The sequence below is a fragment of the Vicugna pacos genome, chromosome X (assembly GCF_048564905.1).
Source record: "Vicugna pacos chromosome X, VicPac4, whole genome shotgun sequence".
Classification (NCBI taxonomy): domain Eukaryota; kingdom Metazoa; phylum Chordata; class Mammalia; order Artiodactyla; family Camelidae; genus Vicugna; species Vicugna pacos.
In genome coordinates this window covers 91,264,507-91,289,514 of record NC_133023.1, presented here as the reverse complement: position 1 = coordinate 91,289,514, position 25,008 = coordinate 91,264,507, and the positions used below count along the sequence as shown (strand labels likewise).

The 25,008-nt window shown below is 36.8% G+C and overlaps 1 protein-coding gene across 8 annotated transcripts in view; it reads left to right on the top strand.

Annotated features, from left to right (window-relative positions):
- Positions 1-25,008, top strand: part of ENOX2 (ecto-NOX disulfide-thiol exchanger 2) — a 258,174-nt gene that overhangs the window by 8,361 nt on the left and 224,805 nt on the right. For 2 of the 8 annotated variants that reach the window (XM_072956358.1, XM_072956355.1), the window contains exon 3: positions 7,580-7,707. The exons of 5 other annotated variants lie outside the window; for them this stretch is intronic. The gene's annotated coding sequence lies outside the window, so the exon portion shown is untranslated. Of the gene's footprint in view, positions 1-6,465; positions 6,587-7,579; positions 7,708-25,008 lie in introns of those variants that run through there. One more of the 8 variants, XM_072956356.1, reaches the window with a different exon arrangement.

The window sequence follows — 25,008 nt, the reverse complement described above, 5'->3', positions numbered from 1 at the left end:
TACACACAGGGCATAACTTCCTGTGCTCCTTCACATGTTACTTAGCTAAATTCTTTCCAATTCAAGTCAATGATCCTAATAGTAATTGAGGCTTGTTTATCATGAATGAAATCAGAGTTTCAAAGCATAACTGCTAGTTTAAGAAACTGTATGAGGTTTATTTATTGCTTACTGAGTCAGTGGGGCTGAGGTGAGTGCTGGTCAACTCCCCTTGTGGGACTGAGGGTAGAAAAGGGACAGACGCTGAAGAGATGGCTGTTGAGAAAAATGGGCAGCATCCAGAGTGTTGGAAATCCCTAAAGGCCATATCCAAATAAGGGAAGTAGATATAAGGGCCAGAAATACATGAATATAAAACAAATGCACATTGAAGGTAACTGTGCCCAAATTGTACTATCTAGCCAATAGTTTTTAGAGCATGTGCTTTCCTTGATTCAGATACTGTAAATGGATGAAGTCCAAACTCTTTAGCCTGGCATTCAATACTTTCTGGAGTATTGATTGGCTCCAATCTACCTTTCTAATCTTCATACATCTGTCTTACAGAACTTCTCTGGGCAGCCAGTAACCCTTTCAGACACTGCTTTGGCATTCCCTCACCTACACTGTGAGCCCTCTCAGGGCAGCGACTATGTTTTTTTACCTCTTTGAATCCCCCACAGTGCCTAGCATAGTGTCTTTCATGTAGTAGGCACCCAAGTATATGTACGGTTTGATTATCCCCCACTCATTCTTTCCAAATTTTCTGCTGCTATTGACCTAATACCCTCTCTACTAAAAATGGCAACTGAGACGCTAGGTAAAAGGGATCGGTATTCAACAAACTATCTTTTAAGGTTTTATTTTGAAATAATTTTAAATATAGAATAATTAAGAGAATCATATAAGGACTCATATACCACTCACTTAGATTCACCAATTTTTCACATTTTGCCCTATTTTATTTATGCTTCTCTCTCTATATTCTCTTTATATATTCTCTATATAAATGTGGTTATTTTGTTCTGAAACATATGAGGTTGGAAAAGCTATACTCCTTACCCCTCTCCTTTTTCCCTCAACTTTTTATGATGAAAAAATTTAAATACACAGAAAAGTTGAAAGAATTGTACAGTGAATACCCATATACCTACCATTTAGATTCTATAATTAACACTGTATTCCATTTGCTTTATCACCTATTCATCCCTCTTTTTATGCATTTCAAAGTAACTTGCCAACAACTGTATAATTCTAAATTCTTCACTATGCATATCGTTAACTAGATGAACAAACTATTTTGTGCCCTGAAATCAAACAAATCATCCAATTATACCTGCATTTACTTTGTTGCCAAAACTCTGGTCTACCTGTGGATCTTAGATTTGTTTGGCTGTGGGACACATGTCTCTTTGATTAACTTTTGGATGCCCCTCCACTTTTCCTAGTGCAGTACCAGACACACATTCCGTAGATACCACTTGATGCTGATGAGCAGAGACAGAGCTAGAGCCAGGGGAAGAATCACAATAAAACTAGAATAAACTGAGGGAGATGGGGAGTATATGCAAAGAGGGCCATGAGTTAATGAAAGAGAAGCTGGAGCTTGAAGAATAGTGGAATGTTGGGGGCCTTAGACCACCTCGTACTTCCAGCAGTACTCTTATCTGCTAATTTCCAGCCCTCTTTTTAGAAGATTCCAGGAAACTAAGGGACAATTGCTGTTCAGCAGAGCACATGACAAGTCTCCTTGCTACTACTTAGGCACCACCAATTAGTATAATTATGTTGCTTCATGAATATGCTAATCTACTGCAAGATGCAGCTTAGTTTTAGAGGGTGTGGGTGGGCCACTGAAAACCTCTTTCAAACTAAATCTATGCTACAGGCCAAAGAGCACTTGAGTTCAATGAATCCTAGTTTCCTTTCTCTTTATGACCTTTCCTTTCTTGCTCTGTTGCTTATGAATACAAGTATAGCTGTAATATGTATTTATTGAGTAATTATTTTATGCCAAGCACTGTACTAATTGCTATCACATCATAAACACTTTCCAGCAACCCAATGAGTAAGCACTACTACTTTTGCCATTTGCCAAATAAGAAAACTTGAGACTCAGTGTGGTTAAGTAACTTGTCCGTAAACCAGAATTCAAGAAACTTAGATTTGTCTGACTCCAGAGCCCAGTGGTGTTAACCACATTGTCAGATAAACTTTTTCTAAAAAATTGTCTATGCAGTATAAATGCAAAGAGGTTTACATTCACTGTATTGACTCTGCAGGTGATTTATTCACTAAGCAAGTCCAGCTGAATCACTGAATTAAGAAAGAATTCATTCATTCAGACTTTAATCATTAGACTGTTGGTATAGTAGTGGATTCACATTGCTTGAGTTCAAATCCTGGATCCGTCACTTACCAGTTGAGTGACTGCAAGCAAATCAGTTAACATCAGTAATCCTCAGTTTCCTTGCCTATAAAATAAGAATGGTAATACCTACCATATAACTATGTTGTGAGGACTAATTTGAAAAATGATATAAAGTATGATGCCATGTCTGGCATGCGATAGGTGCTCAGCATAATCTAAATCACTGTCTTCCTTCCTCCTCTTTGGGACCAGACCGCTCACCTGTAGCTTTCATTTGAGAAAAACAAACTGCTCCTGAAACATTATTTTGAAGAGAAACATTCTTAAAAGGAATACTAAGCTGACTATTCCCAAGGCTCATTTGCCAAGTGAGCAAAGACAGTTGCCCAACTCTTATATGAAGCATATTTCAAAAAAGCTAGAAACATGAATTCTTAGGAGAGTTGGGGTGGTCCATCTCTGCTTCCTGGAGATTAGGGCCAAATTGTGACATCGTCTATTTTGTTGCTAGACTACATTTCACAATTGGCATAGAGTATTAGACTGGTATATTGGTCACCCCAGCCCAGCCATTTCAAGGCAAGCAGGCTGAGTCTGAAAGAGTGTAAGTGACTTGACCAAGGTCAAATTGGAAAAAATTAGGAGAATGCAGTTCTCCCAACTCCTTATTCAGTCTTATTCTATATAGTTCATTGCGGACTCTCAGGCAGGTGAAACCAAGTCTTGCTGTGTGCTCTTTGCAGGAACTTGAGGTGATTGGACTATCAGTGTTTAGTACAAGTTTGATTCAGAAAACATGAAGCTCTGTTCTGGTTCAAATTAATTCACTAGTTGTTGTTTTCAAAGTATTAACATTTCTGTTTTGTTTGGGGTTTAGCAAATTAGTGTTTTTTCTCCCTATTTAGGTTCATGGTTTGGTTCAAGTTCATGGTTATTTGAAATCTTCCACTGAGATTTTTGTTTTTGACAAAAATACTCAGAATCCAAGGTGGTTAACAATAGGAATTCGTTTGAAAAGATTGGTCAGGCTTGGTGACAGCTGCTGTGAAGGAGGATTAGGGAACCACTAGTGCTTACATTCTAGAGATTGAAATCAGGATGACAGAAACATTGCAGTGATTTTTGGTGTATATGTTTATGTGTGTGTTTTTATCAGGATTCTCTGATTCTTTAATTTACATTCTTACTAATCTGGGTTGAAACTACTGCCTTCCACTCCACTTTATTGCCTTTTGGGACATGCTGTCAGTCATATGCAGGATATGACCCTCATCTTTTGATGGTGGGGAGAGAAGCTACAAAAAATCATCTTTCTTGTCCTTTTCCCTTTATTTTGAATGACCCTTCTGAGGAACTTGGGGAATATGAATTTCAAGCTTAAATGTGTGGAGAACCGTTGCAATGCCCAAAGGCAGAACAGCCTGAGTGTGAAATATATACAGCCTTTGTTCCTTTCTTACCAGTGTGGTTTTAAAAGTATCAGGCAAGCTTCCTTTGCCAAACCTGAAATTGGGCAGACACCTTTATTAGTGGCCAGCCATGCCACAGGAAATGCTGTGGTGGAGGGTTGCAGTGAAGATGACCCTGGAAAACTGTGTCCCACCTGCCTGGCTTTCCACATGCCAGAGGAAAGTAAGTTCTGGAGCTAGGGCTATCAATGCTTTTTCAAACTCTTGACTATTTACCTAAGCAGTTGGAAGGCTAGGATTGCAGCTGTGGTGGTAAAAGGGCTATTCCCAGTACCTCAAAAGGCAAGTACTTTCTAGGAGATGAGGTTTTGGATGACTCCAGCAAGTGTTTCTCTGCTTAGAAAAAAGCTCTCACTTCGGATTCTTTCACTCTCCTTCCCTCTCTTCTCTTCTTCTCTCCTCTCCTCCATACCCTCTCCTCCCCTTCCACCTTTTAATGGCTCACTTGCTCATTTACCTAACTCTTTGTGACTGAGATTATCCATTTAACCCATTGATTTAACATAGATTTTGGATACATATTTTACTGAAATTTTCAGTTTTGGCAATGACATTCAAGGGGCAATTAGAAAAAAAGTTTTCCTTCTCACAGGAAGTGGGCTGGGCACTTGTTTGAGGACACAGATGGTATTGGAGGGGGCCAAGGGGAGCTGGCATCTGATATTTCTGCTGTAACTCCCACCTTTCTTTTGGCTGCTTCAGATTTGGCCCATGTGGACAGACACACACTTGGGAAACCACCATACAGATGGAAATCAGGACATGTGGGATTTGGCTGAACCAAAGGTCCCCAAACATTGCCTGGATCATTAAGTGCCCCAGGTGTGGCCACCCCAGGACTTCATGTGCTAAAATTGTGTCCCAGCTGAAGCCAGCTGGTCACTGTATATATAGTATCAAGGCAGCTTGGAGCCTAGTAAAGCATGACTTTGGATTTTTACCTTGTGGATTTAGATTTAGTTAAACAACCTGATCCTTTTCCACACACTGGACAGTAAAGATGTACTAGGTTAATAGAAAGATTTAACAAAAGGAGATGCTCATAGTCAAGTAGATTGCATTCCAGATGGGACATAATATTAGATCTTACCAAAAATATTGACTGACTTTTCAGAAAGCAAAGAAAGAATTCAGGCTTCAATATCTAATAAACTCTTGATGTATTATATATCAGATTAATTTTTTTTCTTTTCAAAAAATTTCCCTTTCATGGAATTATAAGAGCAAACAGTACTTCCTTCTAATTTTAAAATTGGAAGGATTGGATAGTGTTTCCTGAAATTGTATTGGTCCTTTCTTTTTATTTTCCTTATATGATAGAGGTTCCCCATTTCAGTCACTTAGGCAAGACTTATTTCAGGGTATAATAATAATAATACCGTACAATTTTATAGCCCTTTGCAGTTTACAAAAGGGTTTTCATAAATATTATCTCATTAGCTCTTCACAGCAATCCTAGGAAGCAGTCAGAATAGGTAGAATTATGTACAATTTATAAATAAGGGAACTTAGGCTCCAAGAAGTTAAGTGACTTGTCCAGGGTAACGTAGCTAGAAAGTTGTAGAATAGGAACCTGAACCCAGGTTTCCTGATATCTAGCCCCAGTACTCCTCCAATTGTGTCATGTTTCCTTCCTGAGAGACTATCTCCTTTTTGCTCCTACTCATGATTCACTTTGAAATAAATCTAAAAAAAATGCTTCAGTTTAGTAGATGAGTAAAACTAAAGCACTTATAGGTAAAGTGCCTTTGTAAAGGTTATATGGAGAGAGTCCTGCATGTAACTCTTAGCTTCTCACCTTGACTTTAACTGAACTATTTTTAGGTATACAGAGATAGTTTTTCAGTATTAAATATATGTGCAAAAGTTGTGTGATCCGCTGATTCTAGGTATGAAAGCTGCACCTGGGGAATGGGAATATGGATGAAAAGTTGGCTTAAAATAATTAGCTTTTTGCCTTTTTGTTAAGGGATATCATGTTCAATATAATTTAATTCTTTGTACTTTCTTTGCTTCTAGACTTTTAAATACAGTTCTTTAGGGAAAATTAGCAAATATTCATCCTGAATGTTGATTTCTCAGGAACAAGGGTAGCTGGAGGAAAGAGAAAGCAGAGGTGTGACTTCCCATGCTCCGTAAGAGTGGGCAAGTTTCATTTTGTTTGGGACTGCGAGCTAAGATTTCTTCTAAGGCATGCAAATTGTAAAGTTCTGATTTGTCAACTGCATGCTGTTTCTTTAGGCACTGATGTATGAAATCCCGAACGAATTCTCCGATGAACATACTGCTAATTGCTTCTCCACCTGCTCTCCAACCTCCTCCACCCCACCCCCTCCACTCCCAATTCAGCCTATAAGTGTCCGTCATTGGAGATGGATGGTGACACATGCAGTAATAGCAATTCATAAAAGCCAGTTCCAGCCCTTGTCTTCAAGGCTCCTGGATTTTCCACTGCCTGCTTTTGTGTAAGTGAAGTGGATGGAAGTGCTACTGGCATCAGAATCCACCTCCCTATGCTCCGTTGCTAGAGCTCAGTTGCTCGGCTGGAGCTGAGCTAAACAGAAGCATCGGATCTGAGCTGAATTGTAGCTGTTTTTTTTTTTCCTCAATGGGGGGGTGGGTTAGGGGTAGTGTGTAGTGGCGGTTTGGGGTGCTTTGGCTTTTCTTTTCGTGGAGAGAAGAGGGTAAGGGGAGAATAACTCACGGTAGGATACAACGTGAAACAGTTCCCTGAAGAGTGTCACGATGTTCCTGGTACAATATACAGGTATAGTATGTTTTATTTTATCTGAAATTTTCCTTTTGTTTCAAAGTGCATTCCTCTCTTATTTTGCCTCCAGTTCAACTGTACTAAAGGACAAATAAGATTCTAATGAGCTAAACAAAATAGCTGCATAAAATATGCCTGCCCCTAGCTATAATGTATGTAGCAGATTGCTGTGTAAAATCTAGGTTCTCTGTTAAATTGGTAGTCCCGATCCCTTAATTGTGCATGCTTCTCTGGTGTATTCTTGTTTTGAATTTCCCAAGTCTTATGTCTGCAACTGGTAGTATGTGATATAGCCTAGAGTGTTTGCACAGAAGACAGTGCTTTGGAAGCAAAAAACAATTTTTAAACACTTAGTATGTTGTGTTTCTCTTGAGTTTATTAACTCTTGTATTTGTTAATTGGTTGTCTAGATTTGAGATATAGTTAAGAGTAAGTAAATTTCAAATAGGAAGCATTCCAGAACACATTTGTTTGGTAAATTTATTTTTATTTCATTCTTTAACTCAGATTGATGAACATTTATATTATTGTTGTTTGTTCTCCTGGTAGAAAAAAAAGTGCTGAAAACAGCAAGGCTAAAAATGCCAGCTCCTAACCATCTGTAAAATATCATTGGACCAGAGTGTTCCTTAAGTATTCTCTTAAGCTTTCAGAAACATATTGGTCCATAATAACGAAGAACTTGGAGACTGATCAGGTATTGGTGAATGTTGTTTGAAAGGCTTCTTATACAGCAGCTAGACAGAAAGCATCCTTCCAAATGCAAAAACCTTGAGAAAGTTTCACTTTCTTGCTAAACAGAACAGAAGCTTAGTTCCTACAGCCACATGTTTTGATAAGTTTGAATATCATTTATTGTCAAGGACTTTCACCTCCATTCTTGCTTTATTGTCCTTAAAATATTTTGCTCCTGTGCTTAAGAGCTAAAAGATCATGTTCTGTTTTGATACGTGGTTTGACAGTTGATTTCGCTCCTCATTAATTGGACAGCATGCAGATGATGTGGAGAAGTGAGTGAGTGACAATATTTCAAGGTTACGCTGAAGAGCATACAGTGAACCTTAGTGCCTGGACCAACAGCTGCTGAATTGAATTGTCTGCAATTAAAGCAACAGCAGGTTTGTGTAGTCTCCCTGCAGCCCGTTTATTTGAATTTATAGCTTCAGTTTCTTCTTTGGGTAGCGGTTGGTTTGTTTCACTAAGTGCTGGAGAGTTGTGCTTGTTGGATGTTTTCTCCATACTCTAATGCATGCTTGATTCTAGAAGAGCTGTCTCTGTACATTTTTAATGTGAGAAGTTGTCGAGTTTTTTCTCTTTGAATTAAAACCAGAGAATATCTCGTTTTCTCCACTGCAAAACTAAGTAGATATATTTTCATGGAAAATATTGCTTTCTTCAATAAATAGAGGTTTCTCATGGACCTGTATTACTGGTTTAAATTTCTGGCAGTGGAAAATGTTGGAAAATGTTATGGTACTGGAATTACTATATCTGGAAAGAAATTCTCTATGCTAATAAAAGTGTTTATGTTAAAGAACAGTGACATTATCTCCTTGCCATCTCTCAATTCCAGGGTGACCTAATGAATAATGTCAAGGCTAACTAGGTGACTTTTATGACTGAATTGTATTTGTATGCTAATAGTGAATACATGTTTAATTCCTTCATGACTTTACTCTATTAAAATACAACTTAAAATCACAGTATAGTTGTAGGTTGTTGACTCATTGTGGATGTAGTATAAAACATTTACACCATGATTTAATATACTTGATCAATCTTTTCTCATAACAACTCTATGTGAAGTCAGTGGTATTGTGATCTCCATTTCAGAGCTAAGAAAACTGAGACTTAGAGGATGAGTAACTGGCCTGAAGTCTCACATCTAACAAGTTGGTAGAGCCTGAAATCATAGGTTAAATGATCTGATTCAAGAATCTGTGCTTTTTCTTACCCTTATACCAGGCTGCCTCTCAGTTGATGGGTCAAGGGCATATTTGACTTAAGCTACTAGTCAAAAAGACTACGTTCAGTCATTTACTAAAACAAATGTGTTATTTGATAGAACCCTAGAGATTTTTTCCAAACTATTTTTAATGCAACATTTATTTTAATATGTGAGTGTTTTCCAGATTAATTTTATAGATTATATAAAGAAACATTAGTGTTTTGATTAACTTATACATCAATATGAATGAAAGTAGAGCCTTGTAAAGTTATTGGAAAATAAAATGTTACCCAATCGAAAGGTTAATGTGGAATATTTTCCTTCTAAAACAAGTTAGTTAGTTTTTCATATTCTGCTGACCAAATGTATATGATTGTTTTCATAAAAGTATGTGTATTTTAAAATATACTGGCTATGAATATGAAGGGCTATATGTTTTTAAATTTGAGTATTTTATCCACATCAACAGAAAAATATACAGCTAACTCAGTTTCACACTTTTCTTTCTATCTGTCTTTATCTATCTATCTACCTATCTAAAAATGGATGAACTTTCTCACTTTTTAAAAATTCCCCAGTGGTTTCTCAATTTTAAACCCATTGGTTTAAAGGGGAAAAAACACACTTTCTGTCCCACTGAAGGTAATAACTGTTTAAAACTGCATTATCACTTCAGTATATGAACCCAGATACTTGAATAACTCATACTAGTTCTCTGGTAAAACGTTCTTTAAATCCTCTTCAGGAAACATTCTTGAAACAGTCATTCTTAGATCTTAATTTATTAAGACTGTGCCATGTACTGGGGAAAATGACTGGATGCTCACAGCATAGACCACTCTTCTTCAGCATTTGACAATGAACATTTAAGAGTGTTGTCAAGAGAATGAGTCAGGGATAGGGAAGAATTGTTATGAACTGTTTATGAGACACTTAGAAAGACGGTAATAGACATGTTGTCTCAGATACCATGTAATTAGAATTTATCCTCTGTAAGATATCTTTATACTTCAACGTATCTTGAAGTAAAGCTATTCTTATATTGTTCCCTTCTAGCAAAAAAGAAAGGAGGATGATATAAAGCCCTTTGATCATTCTTTAACTTAAATGGAATTTGATACTCAAAAGAAATACAAGAGGGAACTTGAGGGAATAGGTCAGAATTAGGGGGAGGAGAACTGGGAAGACTGGGCATGTGATTGGAAGCTCCATGCTAAACTTGGTTTCGAGTGGCAAATTTCCTGTGCAGTCAGAAGCTCTGGCTAACACCCCTCACTGGGAACAAGCACCCTAAATATAAATGAAAAAGAGCTTATTAGAGTTTTTAAAGAAATTTACATTATCTGATTGGTGAAAGAAAGTCTTTTATCTGCAAAATAATCATTTTTTCCCTGTGCTGTTTGAGGCCAAGAGTAACTGGAGATGGGGTGGGTTTCTAGGTTCTGGCTGTTTAGGAAGCTGAAGTTGTTAATCCAATAGATTTTTTTTCCTTCAGTATACCTTGGAGTGTGTTTTAGGGAAGTGAAATGCAGGTCTTATAGATGGGAGTATAAGGGCTGGTTTATACCAGCCAGTGATGTGCCAGGGCTGACTTGTTGGCTTACTTAAGGGGAATCACTAAAAATAATTACAAGCTTCGAAACCTTACTCATATCTGTATTTTTCCAAAAGGGACTTAAGATACTCATTATGAGTAATACTAAGGCATGCTGCCTATGCAGGACAGTGTCCTTTGGGCTGCTAAACTATACTGATCACCATCCCTTAGATATAGCCCTCACACCTTCAAGGGTTATTGAACATAGCACAATTAAGTGTGTGTTTCACTGATACATACGCATGATAATAATAGCCAACATTTACTGAGTGCTTACTATGTACCAAGCCACGTTATAAATACCTTATATGTATGAACCCATCAACCTTCGCAGCATTCCTATGAGGTAGGCACTATTATTTCCATTTTAAGGGTAGAAAAACCAGGACCTACCAGATCACAAAATTCCTATATAGCAGAATCAGGATTCGATTATAGGAAGTCTGTGTCCAGGGCCTATGCCCTTAACTACTCTGTGATATGTTGTATTTTTTAAGGGCACTTCACTGAAGAAGCTGTTTTCCCACTGTTTTCCCATAACAGATACTCCATTGTCCATAACTTCAGAAGACTTAGACAGTGTAGAGCTGTCTTCTCACCAGACTGAAGATTCTACTTTCTTTCTGACCTTCATTGCTGGTACTCTCTAGTGCCGGAGTCATGGTGGCTCACTACATCCCCAACAGCTTCTAAACACACTGCCGCTACTCATGCTCTTTCTTCAGATTTTCAGCTTTAAAAACTCCTTTTACATTCTGTTGCTTCCCTCTTGATTCCCAGCTTTTTGCAAGAACAAACATTGTCAACCAGAGTGCAGTTTTTCTTCCATGCAGCCAAATGACCAAATCATAGCACATCTTCCCAGCATCTACTCTTTCCACACTCCACTTTATGCCTGGCTGTTAGTGTTCTTCCTAAATGCAGATCTTATATCACTACTCTCCTGAAATACCTTCTAAAGGACTTTTTTCCCCAAATAGGTATTCAGTGCCATCCATGGTCTTGTCCCAGGTGCCCAAAATGCATTTTATACCCCCATCTCCCACTACACAACTTTCTTTAAACTCTATTCACTAGCCACTCTAGACCACTTCTAGGTCACCAGGTATGCCCCAAATTTTCAAGCTCTTGCTTTTCCTCATGTTGTTCTCTACATTTTAACTGCCTTTCTTCTACGTTTCCAACTCCAGAGCCACTAAACATTTAAGGTTCAGCTGAAATGACACTTGATACTGTATTATACTTATTTTTAGTCTCTCTTCCCCTACTAGACTGAGTTTCTTGAAGTTAACAACTTTATTTTACTAGTCTCTTAGCACCTTGTCTAGTACCTTGTACATACTTAGCATTTATATGTAATATTAAGATCTTCAGAAACTATACCACCAAATAGTTTTCTCTTCCTGATAGCTCAAGGTTCAAAACTGTTCCCAGAGCCTGATAGTTCCAGATAGCTTCTGCCCTGTATAGATATTCTGGAATATTCTATTCAAAAGATTTGTTTCTAGTGTGTCTGTCTTCTTGATTTTTCTTTCTGTATTCATCCTTCCTCAGATCTCATACCCTGAAAGCACCTTCTTTGGCTTTGTGGAACAGTTTACACTTTTGTAGAGAGACAAGGGCTTGCCTATGTATACATATTAATGCTTATCCATTCAAGTAAATGAATCAGAATGTGTAAACTGATCATTGGAATTTTCTGATGCATGTGTTTCTCAAAATGTGGTTGAGGGACTACCCATGTTAGCATTACCAAGGACATATATTTAAGATACAGATTCATGGATCCCTATTGCAGACCTACTGCCTCACTCTGTGAGTTATCTGCATTTAGCAAACTTCCTAGATTCTTCTGCACAACTGACTTTTGAGAACCATTGTCCAAAGTAAAAAAATAAAATGTTCAATTCTAACCTATATTCTCTGTAGATATGAATATTAATTACATTGTGGAAACTCTATCATTAAAATGGTTAGAATTATTTGGTCTGATGCAGAAAGTCTTGGTCTCCTGGTCTCTAGCCCAGTGCTGTCAAACAGAACGTTCTGTGATGATAAAATACTCTGTGTCTTCATTGTCCAACACAGGAGCCTTTCAGCCACATATGTCTGTTGAGCACTGAAATGTGACTACTGCGACTGAGAAGCTGAATTTTTTATTTTATTTAAATTTAATTAAATTTAATTTTAAATAGTTACATGTGACCATTGGATGTTGTATTGGAAGTGCAGCTCCAGAAAGCTTGTCTATCCAGAAGGAATAATTCCCTTAGGGGTCTAGATGGCTGCAGTGATCATTGTATGGATGGGTAATCAAATCATAACATTGTTTCCTTTGACACACAGAACATTGCATTTCTTTTTTTGAATAGTTTGAATTTTTTTAAAATGGCCTAAAGTGAGATATCTTCAGGAGTGATTTAATGGATTATGTTCTCAATTAAATTTAAATGAGATCTACACTCTGCATTTCTCATCAGTACTATTTTTCTAATCATACTGGCTTGCTATTGAGAGCTGGGTGTTAAGCCTTGATTTCTGAGCTAGGGATAAGAAAGTTGAGTTAATCAGAAGGAAAAGCTCGTAGCTCCAATGTTTAGGTCATAGACACTTTTATACATTTTAGGTCTCCTAGACCCTTTAACCCTTTATTTTCTTTTGGATTGATCGGCCCCTTACATTACTTATTACTTTTCAGCTTCCATTTCTTTCTCTGACAAATCTTCCTTGAACCAGTAGTGTAGCCCTTTCAGGGTGATTTCATTATTTAAATAGCATTAATACTTTGGAAGAATTGAATCAGAAGTGGATTACAGTCTCTACATAAAGAGACATAAATCTAGGCATTCTGTTTTTATTATTGTGTGTTCATCTTGTGCATTAGTTATACTTGGTGGCTTTGTAAAAAGAACCCAGTGTCAAAATCTATAGTATTGGGGAAAAAGACATAGGTAAAATAATGCACTTGACTATTGCTGTCTGTGGAAACTATATGATAAATAATTATGCCTGCTTGACCTGCCGTCTGTTGCCTAGAGCCCAGTTTTTTGTACTCCTTTTCAGTTGCTAAAAAATTGACCACATCCTGAAATTCCCTTCTCTCCTTTCACATTCTTCACTTTTTTTAAGCTCTGCTTTCTCTTTTCAATGGACAGCAGACACCCCCCACCCCCACCTTTTTTGTACCATTCAGACTCACTCCCAGAATCTATTGTTGTATCCGGCCTCACTGAACTGCCTAGAGGAGTTCAAAACGGGTGTTTTAAAGTGCCACTCAGGGCCACCCTGGAGCACTCTGCAAATAGGTTCTTTTGTTTTGAGGACTAAAGAGATAGTGCCACAGCTACAGTTTTGAGAAATGCGTAAAAACAAAACCCATTTGGAACTAAAGGAAATTTTTAACCCCTTGCCTTTCACTTCCCTCAAACTGCACCTACGATTTTCAGTGACATTTTTACCTTGTTTAAGAAGCCAGACATTTCAGTTTTCAATGAAACAGTTCACTCTGATCCGGACGCTTCATAATTCAAACTAGGGTAGAGAAGAAGGCAAATATGTTTTAAAGGTATATTACAGGACTGTGCAAGGATCTTTATGTACGTTATTTCATATAATTCTCTTTAGCCCTCTCAATAAGTGTTGGCTATCTTCCTTGCCCAAGGCTATATGTACTACTAACTTCTCTACAGTTCTGTGTCCAGACTCCAAAGCCTGAATTCCCATTGCTTTTTACCTATATGTGTACTTAGGAATGGTTATCTTTTCCAGCTGTGTGTTCATGCGTGCGTGCGTGCGTGTGTGTGTGTGTGTGTGTGTGTGTGTGTTTGTGAGAGAGAGAGAGAGAGAGAGAGAGAGAGAGGAAATTCTAAGCACTAGGGTGTTCCTTCACAAAAAACTCAATTTAGTGTAAAGTGGAAGAATGTAAAGGAAATATTCCCTGTGTTAACTGTCTACTGAACAGGGATTAGGATGTATCCAGTTGAAGCTTATGATAAACAGGTTATAAAGAAAACCTTCTTTAGATTCTTTATACACTTTACTAATTTAATTGCCACTCCCAGCCACTACACGAGACTGCTAACTCTTCCTGCTAAATATGGTTGACATTCTCCCAAACACTGCCCTTTGGTTTAGAGGTGGGGCTGGAACTACAAAGAATGACAACTCCAGTATGCTCTTCTGAGTCATGGAAATTTGCGCAGCTTATTAAGTGGAAGTTGTACAATCTATATTTACCTAAAGTTGTGATAAAGAATATGAAGAATATAAAATAATTGTGACAATCCATATTTAATAAAAATTCGGACTCTTCTGGAAAAGTTTTTGGGTGACATATTACACTTTTTGCTTGTTATAAACATCACACAAATAGATCATCATCAAAAGTAAATTTGATTCAAGCTTTTTAAAGTCTACAGGTGATAGGAGATAGTAAACTATATTAAGAATATGCAATATGATATGGCATTAAAAAGCCAATATGGTTTTGAGTAACTGACATGGATATGGGCAAATAACTTGTTAGAGCAAAGTAGTGCGAATCCCTTTTTAATTGGCAATAAGACTATGCCCAAGTTTCCATTCTCTGAAATTAAGATGCTTGAAATGGAAAAGAGCAATTGAAATGCTTAAGAGAGAGTGGTTTATGAGGGTGGGATGCAAAATAAATACAATAAAGACAGCATGAGTAGTTGGTGAATATTGGCGTTCATGGCTATTTTGAGTATTGTGAACAATAAAGAGCTCAATCTGGCAGAAAAGGGGATAAGCACAGGCAGAAATATGACCATTGGAGAATGAGCCTGGGATTCCAGTAGTATCTCTCCCCCTCCCAAGTAGCGTTCCTGAGTGCCCTACCCATGGGCCTCGTGAAGCTTTTAACAAGGGAAAGAAATGGTCTGGGAAGAAATGGTCCGAAGGAATTGAAGTAACAAGGGCATAATCATTTTGTCAAATATTTACAGCTATTTAAAATAAAAAGAACCCCCACCTAGCAGCATACTCTCCAAAACATTTCCTTTGCTGGCCTCACATCAAGACCAGATGAAGCACAAGCTGTAAAGAACCTCACTGTAACATGGAATATGATCTAAGGCAATACCCTTCTTGGAACTTCTCCATGGGGATTTATTACTGGAAGTAACAGAAGGGCTATGTTAGAACATTAGAACACAGTTCCAAGGCATGAACCCCAAGGTTGGGATTTATAGCAAGACTCTGGGGTACAAGCTGGACAACGAGTACAATTTCATCGCAGATGTTTTCCATCTGAGATTTTTGATATAGGGTTTTTGTGTATCCAAAGATGTCAGTAAGCCAGGATAATTCACTTCAGCACTACTTAGCTAGCACCTACTATATGTGTTACCTATACTTGACCAGTCCAATGAGGGAGGTACTTGACTTGAAGCTGTTTAGCCATTTCTGATCCCATGTCACTGTTGGTAAGATGCCCCTTCTAGGATATTAAACTGCCCCTTGCTGTTGTGAAACAGATAATGGATAAGCAGCTTTTCTCATTGTAGCTGAACTTCTCTTTCTCAGTATAGAATCATTCCCAGTAGCTCTTAAATATAAAGTGTAATAGAAGACCTCTACCCCATGAGGTTTTAAATCTATATCATAATGGACCACCTGACAAATGATTCCACTTCATGACCCCAAGTTAAAGTTATTGACAGAGAGAAAAGCATTGCAGAATGGAGTGCCAGTTTCTTATGGGGTTTGTGGACTTATGCCAAAATATTTGAAAACTTCAGCCAAAAGGTTCATTCTGAAGCTTTGGAAGCAACTTGTAATAATCAGCAGACTACATATTCCATATCTTATGAAAAGACAGAGAAGGGTGGAAAGAGAGAAAAAACAGAGTCCAGAATGAGTTGTATTAATTAACTTAACTATTATTAGTATTAAGTACAATGCAGAATCCTGTTCTTACTAACACTTATGGAGTGCTACCCTTAGAGCTGTAGACTACAAAAAAGGTAATCTAATAGATAGGCCCATTGCTAAATGAGTGAGCCAGAGACAACATGTAAGTATTAGAAATAGCCTAACCCACAACATCAAGTTTTATTATTTCATGGGAAATCACTATTGGGACTTATGAGTCTAGAGGCAATAATTAAGTATTCATTTATTCCTGGCTAATGAGGTAATAATTAAGAGTGAGAATAAGGTTTACAGATGAGAAAGTTGGTAATATATGCATTTTAATAGAATCTTAGGATTATAAGAAACCTTAAAGGCTATCCAGTCACATCTCCCCCCTCTACCACCTATATATCTGTCTGTTATGTGAACCTATCTACTCCATCCCCAAGTAGTCATCCAGCTTATGCTTGGATACCCGATAATTTTGCACTTTCCACTATGAGGTTGCACATTGATCTTTGACTAGCTCCAGTCATTGAATGTTTGCATAAATAAGCCCAAATATCTCTCCCTTCAGCCTCTACCCATTGCTCCTACTCAGGCCTAGAGTACAAACTACAACATGAATTGAGCCCTCTGGAGTTGTATTCCATGGTGACCCTGATTCTGTTTCGCCCTTGACGCTTACACCAAACCACCTCACCCTGCTCCCATATGGTAACCACTCAAATGTTGGAAAACAATTATGTGTTTCCCGAGTGACTGATTTTTTTTTATTAACGGCTTTGTTGGGGTATAATTTACATAATGTATAATTCACCTGTTTTAAGTGCATAATTTGATGATCTTTAGTATATTCGAAGTTATGCAACCATCATTAAAAATCCAATATTTTTACCTTTTTTTTTTTTTGGTGAAGGGGGTAATTCGTTTTTGTTTTAAGTTTAATTAAGGTACTGGGGATTGAACCCAGGACCTTGTGCATACTAGGCATACACTCTACCACTGAGCTATACCCTCCCCCCTCAATTTTATAACATTTTTATTATCCCCCCCAAATAATAAATCCTGATCCCTTAGCCATTGTCTCCCTTTCCCTCTATTTGCCTCAGTGCTACATAACCACTAATCTACTATCTCTCTGTGAATTTGCCTATTCTGGACATTCCAAATGAATGGGATCATGATATAATGTGTCCTTTTGCATTTGGCTTCTTTCACTAAGCATAATTTTTCAAGGTTCATCCATGTTGTAGCATGTATCAGTACTTCCTTTTTTTCAATAACTACAAGCTATTCCATTGTATTGCCATACCACATTTTGTTTGTTCATGAGTTGATGGACATTTGAGTTGTTTCCACTCTTTGGCTGTTGTGAATAATGCTGCTATGAGCATTTATGTACAAGTTTTTGTGTAGACATATGTGTTCATTTCTCTTGGATACATACCTAGGAATCATATGGTAACTCTACATCTAACTTGAGAAGCCACCAAAATTGTTTTCCAAAGTGGCCACACAATTTTTAGCATCCCACTAACAATGAATAAGGATTCCTGTTTCTCCACAATCTTGTCCACACTTATTACTGGCTAATAACAATAAGCAGTCTTTCTAATAGGTATGAAGTAGTATCTTATCGCTTTGCAAATATTCTCTACCACTCTGAAGACTATATTTTCAAATTCCTGATTATATCATTTCCAATTTTGATGAAGCCAATTTTTTTTTCTTTTGTCATTTATGTTTCGGTGTCACATATAAGAAACCATCGCCTAACTCAAAGTCACAAAGATTTATTCCTATGTTTTCTTCTAAGAGTTTTACATTTTCAGCCCTTACATATAGGTCTGTGATCCATTTTTAGTTAATTGTTGTGTGTGATGTGAGATCAGGTCCTACCTTATTCTTTTGCATGTGGATATCCAATTGTTCCAAAACTATTTGTTGAAAATACTGTTCTTTCTCCATTGCATGATCTTAGCACATTTATCAAAAATCAATTGATAGTAAATATAAGGGCTTAATTTTGAACACTCAATTCTGTTCTGCTGTTCGGTACCACACTGTCTTGATTACTGTAGTTTTGTAGTAATTTTTGAAGTCAGGAATTGTCTTCCAACATTATTCTTTCTCAAGATTATTTTAGTTATTCTGGGTCCCTTATATTTCCATAAGAATTTTAGAATCAGTGTGTCAATTTTCTTTAAAAAGGAAAAAAGCCAGTTTGGATTTCAAAAGGGATTGCTTTGAATATGTAAGTAAGTGATTTTTTAAAGGCACAAACCTCACTTATGATGGAACTCCATGAGGGGTGGCTCCATACACTATTTCCACATACCGATTCTCACCAGTAACACCACTTCAGAACCAAAGCTTATACCTTTTACAACTAACTTTGTTTCTGAAGTAGCCAGAATCCACATGGTATAAATATGTAATATGAGACAACCAAAATGCAACACCCTGTTCAGTGACCAACACATCTCTTGCATTTGACTGGGATTATTCCTATTTAAGTGAAGAAACCAAGGAACAGAGTTGAAGGAGAAAATTAGCTAAGTCAGAGATGGTTTCCTTTCATTCACTTCCATCCTGGAGTACAGGCTTGTGTATGTGTCAGTGTCTGTGTGGGTGGTGAGTGGCTGTGTATGTGATCTCTATACATGTTTCTGTTTTAATCTTTGTACACAAATGTGTGCATATGCATGTAAATATGCATGTGTGTGTGTGGTTTTTGTGTGTTCTGTTTTGTTTTTGTGCCCTAGCAACAATGCCTTTTGATAATACAATAGAGTGTTTCAGATAAGTTTTGTGGCATTTCATCCTTTTAGTTGAATTTATTGAGATTTCAGAGTTTCATATGAATTTTGCTGTCCCACCTGAAAAGACATAATCTGCCTTTTATTTCTCTACTTTCGTTCCTCTACTTTATTCCCTTGCTTGAAACTGTTTCTCCATTTGCTTCTTGGCTGTAAAGCTGCAGCTCCATATGATTTTCATAGTTTGACCTACCTCTCTGCACTGCTGTGATCACCTGTGCTGCCAATCTTGCAATGCTGTTTTATCTTTGCTTCTGTTGCCTTTCTTGTATTGCTGGTTTATCTTTTCTTCTGCTGCCTTTGTCTTTTCTTCCCACCTCTTAGTTTTCTTCCCACCTCTTACTACCAAGGGGCCAATTGTAGACAGAGCCTTTCTGATTCTCTCACACCTCATATCTCAGGTGGTGACTAAAGCGTTTCCCAGTTACAGATGGAATGGAGTTTACCATTCTAGGCCACAGAAAATTCTTCTCAGGGTATGTAGAATAGAAGCCAGTTCTTAAGAATGAAGACAATGCAGCCTGGATTTTAAAGCTTAGTCACCTAGAAATCTAGTGTTATATATTTCCTCTAGCTTTTTTAAAGCTTCCTTTCTTTCTTTTCCTTCCTTGCCTTCTTTCTTTCTTGCCTTCTTTCTTTCTTGCCTTCTTTCTTTCTTTCTTTCTTGCTTTCTTTCTTTCTTTCTTTCTTTCTTTCTTTCTTTCTTTCTTTCTTTCTTTTCTTCATTGCTCTCAGCGTGATTATCTGCCATGGTGAGGTAGATTGGGATTGAAGGTTGGTAATGGTTGGTAAGTATTAAGTATTAAGTCTAGGATGATGCTGAAATCAAGTAGAGAGGGGATATGCTACCTTGGGGAAATATTGACATATCAGAAGTTGGGGGAGACATAGTTTGAAAAAGATTTTTTGGAGATTCTGATATGATCTTCAGTGGGTATTATACCAGCCTGGTAGAGAATCGTGAATGCCATTCATGAGCGTTTTCTTTTTATCAATCTAAAGTGGTTCCCTATATGTTTATCAATGATTTTGCCTTACAAAATAAAACAAACAAACAAAAAACTAATGCAGAAGAAAATAGAAACTTACTTAGAACAATATCAAAGACAGTTTCCAGTATTTACAATTTGCTGCATCCAGGAGCCCAGTGAAGTAAAGAGGTTCTTGTAAATAAGGGGAAAGGCATTTACTACTGCAATGATCCTGCATATCTTAAGTTCTAGCAGGTTATGTGAGGGAAGGAAACTCTGAAATGGACAAAGAGAAGAAAAATGCTCTGGGGGGGACCTCTCTCAGCTTCAAAATACCTTTTCCACATAATTGTACTAATTAGAGATTCTGTATTGGTTGATTATCTCTTTTAAGATACAAATGTCTCATGGGAAGGTTAAACCTCAATCATATTTTAGCATCAATTACTCTAATCAGATAATCAGATCAATTCCTCTCTGAGGTTTCTGTTCCCCAGTGACTTAGAAAGGAAGGTATAAGGGAGGTGTGTGTATCTCTTTTATCTCTTCCTATACCTGTTTGATGGTATTATGGGGAGAAACTTTAAAAACACTTCTATAATAAAGAACTCAAGTGTTAGGATAGGATGAAGGTGCATAATATAGATTAATTTGATTCTTAGTTTGTCTTCCTCCTTCACCTTTCTAAATCTTCTCTAACTTACCAAACTCAAATTCTACACATCACGGAAAGCCTCCCCATCTCTGCCAGCCTCCATTGATTCTCCCCTCCTCTGAATTGCAACAGTATTTACTATCTATACCACTTAAATCCAATGTTCAATTAGGTATTATATCTCCTCCTATTCTTTAGAGAGTTTATGTGTGCTAAATTTGTTTTCTTTATACAAGACTAGTGATGTATGAGTACTGTAAATGACTGTTGGAAGGAAATGATTGTAAGTTCTTGAAGACAAGGACTGTGTCTTTCTTATTCCTTACTTTATTATTTTCCATGGCAAATAGGAGAGTATATTTGGATCTAGGGAAAAATCAACTGTAACTACGGTATAATCAAGGTTTTATTCCATACTGTTATTGACCTTAAAAAACACATTTGCAAGTGGATGCTATGATGGATATACTTCCAGAAATGGCTTCAGTTACTCTGCCTAAGCTGGCAGCATTCTTTCCCTACTTTATACTAGCCTTAGCTCATGGCACTTGCCATTCATGATGAATAAGGCCTTGATACTGGCTCCTTCCTTATAATAAGTAGTGGGAGCACTTAGAAATACCATTAGGTAGCTTTGTGAAATAGGATAGGGGCATTGAAGAAAATATAGTAGTTCTTTCTATAATTTTACAGATTTTCAAAGTGTTAACTAATCTTAACAGTGGTAATCATTTCACAATATATACATACATCAAATCATCACTTTGTATATACAATGTTGTATGTCAATTATATCTCAATGAATCTGGGGAAAAGTCTATACCTGGTAATTTCAACAGTTGTTTCTTTGTTAAAGCTCTCTGTAGAACACAGAGAAAAAAAGTTTATTTAGGCAAAATCATCCTTTTTTGACATAGACTCAAGAGGGCAAACAAAAGGATACCCTTCTAGAAAGACAGAGTGGCTTTTAATTCTCCTTAGTAGTTGCTGGAACAGTAAAACACAGTAGCCATTGGCAGAGTGTGTGTTAAAGGGATTTATATATTTAATCATCTCCCGTCAGCGCTTCCTTACCCTGGTACTTCTTCCTTGTAACATCAGGTAGAATACAATGCTGACGATTGCTTCTCTTTCCCCCAGTTGAAGTTTAAAATTATGAACGCTGTATAATGAAATGGTGATTTTTATTCTGTCCTGGTGGTAAAAAGGGATTTGCTGATGTGTAAAATGAGACAAAGATAAATAACAAACAGATGTTCTCACAAAATGTTCATTAAATCCCTGCCTAGTAGAAGATGCTAGATTACATGTGTTCAAACTCTAAATATGTTAGAGAATAAGGAGCTTTTATACCTTAATGCTCAATTTAGAAAAGAATATATAGCTTTCTCTGTAAAAAATCATAGTAATCAGTGACTTATAGTTTCTTCTTCATTTCAGTGTGGCTTGTCATGACTGTTTTTAAACTTTTCTTATTGATTTTGACAGTTCCAATTATCTAAACAGACATGACTTTATTGAGGAGTTATGAAATGGGTTTAAGCCTCCTGTATTGTAAGAACCCAGATAAGGGTAATCCAACATGTACAAGCTATGACTTTTGCTTGAATCATCTCTAAAGGACTATCTGCCATAGGGATGTGATGGTGATTGTAGGGGAGCGAGGTTGGGAAGGGGGCACAGGAACAAAGCCACCTTCACCTCGTTCCTCTCACTCTTCCATAAAAAGTAAGAAATTATAGTTCTTGACATAGTGTATCATTACAGCAAGGACTACCTGCTACTGGTGAGCCACTTTTCTGCTGTGTTAAGTGCTAAGCAGATGTTTGGGGATAGCTACAGAAGATAGCTTAAAGAGATGATATTTGACCTGAATTTTGAAAAATGGTAAGTTCATTAGAAAAGAAAACAAAATCATTTCAGTCAGAAAGGATAGCATATACAAAGACACAGAATTCTGAAGCACAATAAGCAACTTTAGAGGAACTCCTAATGATTCAGTTTGGCTTTGTGCTTCAGTTTCTTTATCTGTAAAATGGGCTCAATAATGATACCTATTTTATATAAGTGTGAGGACTAATGAGTTAATATATGTAATTTGGAACACTGCCTGGCATATAAGAAGTAATTAAAAAGACTTAGCTCTTATCATGATATTAATAGCTGAAGTTTGGCATTTAGAAAAGTGGAGAAAAGCAAAATTGAAGTAATGAGTGGAGGGACACAGATTATAGATTAACATTGTGCTAAGAAATGTGTATTTTTTTATAGAAATTGGGAATGATTATGGGATTTTAAGCTGGAGTTTCAAGCTGAGGTTTCAAATAAATAACCAGATTTACACTTTAGATCACTGTTTGCCTTCTGAAAGATAAACCTGGTTGGAGCAGGGAAGGGGGAAACTTTGTGGAAACTGGAGCCAGACAATCAGTTATAAGGCTATTGCAGTAGTCTAGGTAAGAGATGGTAGAGGATTTAAAGTAGAAGAATGGCAGTGGAAATGGAAAGATAGGTGCAAATTCAAGATATATTTCAGAGTTGCCAGGTATCACAGACTGGCAACTAGCAAATACGTTTTGTTTGGCCCACGCAGTGTTTGAATTTAAATGCCTTTTAAAGGAACATGCATTCTCCAGTTTGACCTGGGCTTCACCATTCTCTATTGTATTACAATACTGATGTTATCACAATATCACAAATTGATGCTGCCTGGCTGCTCTTTATGGGTGAGGATGAGGAAGGAGTTAGGGATGACCCCCTAGATTTCTAGATTAGGTGACTGGATGAACAAAGGTGCTAAGAGCCTGGATCAGGAATTCAGGAATATGAAAGAATTTGAGAGAAAAGATGAATTATGTTTTGGGTATATCAAGTTGGAGGTATAACAAGTTGGAGGATATTAATAAAAATATAGATATGTGGGTCAGAAGATAAGTATGCATTAGAGATATAGATTTGGGAATATCATTAGTAAATATACTCATAGGGTGTATTTAGAATGTTAAAAGAAGAGGACTGAACTCAACGAGAAACCAGTGAAGTGACCAGAGATAATGCTAAAGGAGGAAAGAATTCCCAACATAGTGTAGACTCAAAGTGTAGACTCAAGTGTAGACTCATATTATAGAAACACTTTGAGTGTTTCTCAATGTGTGGTCCATGGACCTCTGGGCTCCTCAAGATTCTTTCAGGGAGTCTGAAAGGTCAAAACTGTTTTCACAATAATTCCAAGATGTTATTTGTGTTTTTTCCTGTGTTGACATTTTCACTAATGGTGCAAGAGCAATAGTGGGTAAACTGCTGCTGCCTTGGCACAAATCAAGGAAGTGGTACTAAACTGTACTTGTTAGTAATTGTATTCTTTACCACCATACACTCACAGTTTAAAAAGCCATTTTCACTTAATAATGTCCTTGATGAACCAGTAAATATTATTAATTTTATTAAATATTGATCCTTGTGCGCATATCTTTTAAAACAGCTTTATTGAGGTACAACTGACATGCAAAGAACTGCACATATTTAATGCACACAATTTGATGAGTATATATCTTTTTAATAATCTGTGTATCAAAATGAGAAGTATGCATAAAGCACTTATCATGCATACTGAAGTATAATAGTATCTAGAGGTAAAGCCCTTGCACGATTGAGTTGTAAACCAAACTAGCAGATTTTTACACTGAACTCCAATTTTACTTGAAAGAACAGCTGACAGTGGTCACTCAGACTTGGGTATTCTCAAAAATAAAGTAAGCCCATCACTGTAAGGAAAATAAATGACAGTATTTGTTGTCAACAATAAAATTAGAACTTTTAAGTGAAAATTAGAATTTTAGAACACTTGTATCTGCCACCATAATCTTAAGAACTTCCCAATACTTAGTCTTTTCTGATGAGACCAGCAGTGATATTAACTCATGTGAATTTTAAAATGTTATATAATAAAATGTGTCACCATTTGGAGGAGCTGCATAGCTCAGTGAAACAATATTTGTCAAATGATTAATGCATGATGTTGGAAAATTGTGCCTGAGTAAAAGATCCATTTAAATTACAAAGCTGACCAGTGGATTTTAATATAACAGAGTCCAAAAAAATTCATTAATATGGATTCAGATTCCCTATTACACTTATCTTAAAGAAACTACCACTGAAAATTTTGGTGTAGTATTAAAGAAGAATATCCACAATTACCTGAAACAGTTATTCAAATATTCCTCCATTTTCTAGTTACATATTTATATTAGGACAGATTTTCCTCATTAACTTTAAAAGAATATGTCACAAAGAACATATCACAAGATATTAAATGCAGAAGGAGACACAAGAATCCAACTGTCTTCTAGTAAACTCTCTTCTATAAAAACAAAGATATGCAAATTTGTCATACAATGCTATTATTCTCACTATTTTGTTTTGGAAAATATAATTTTTTTCATAAATATGTTACTTAGGTTAACATATTAGATTTCTTGTTGGTATATTTAAATGGATACATAAATCAATACTTTTAAAATATCACAGTTATAATTTCTAATATAGTAGATAT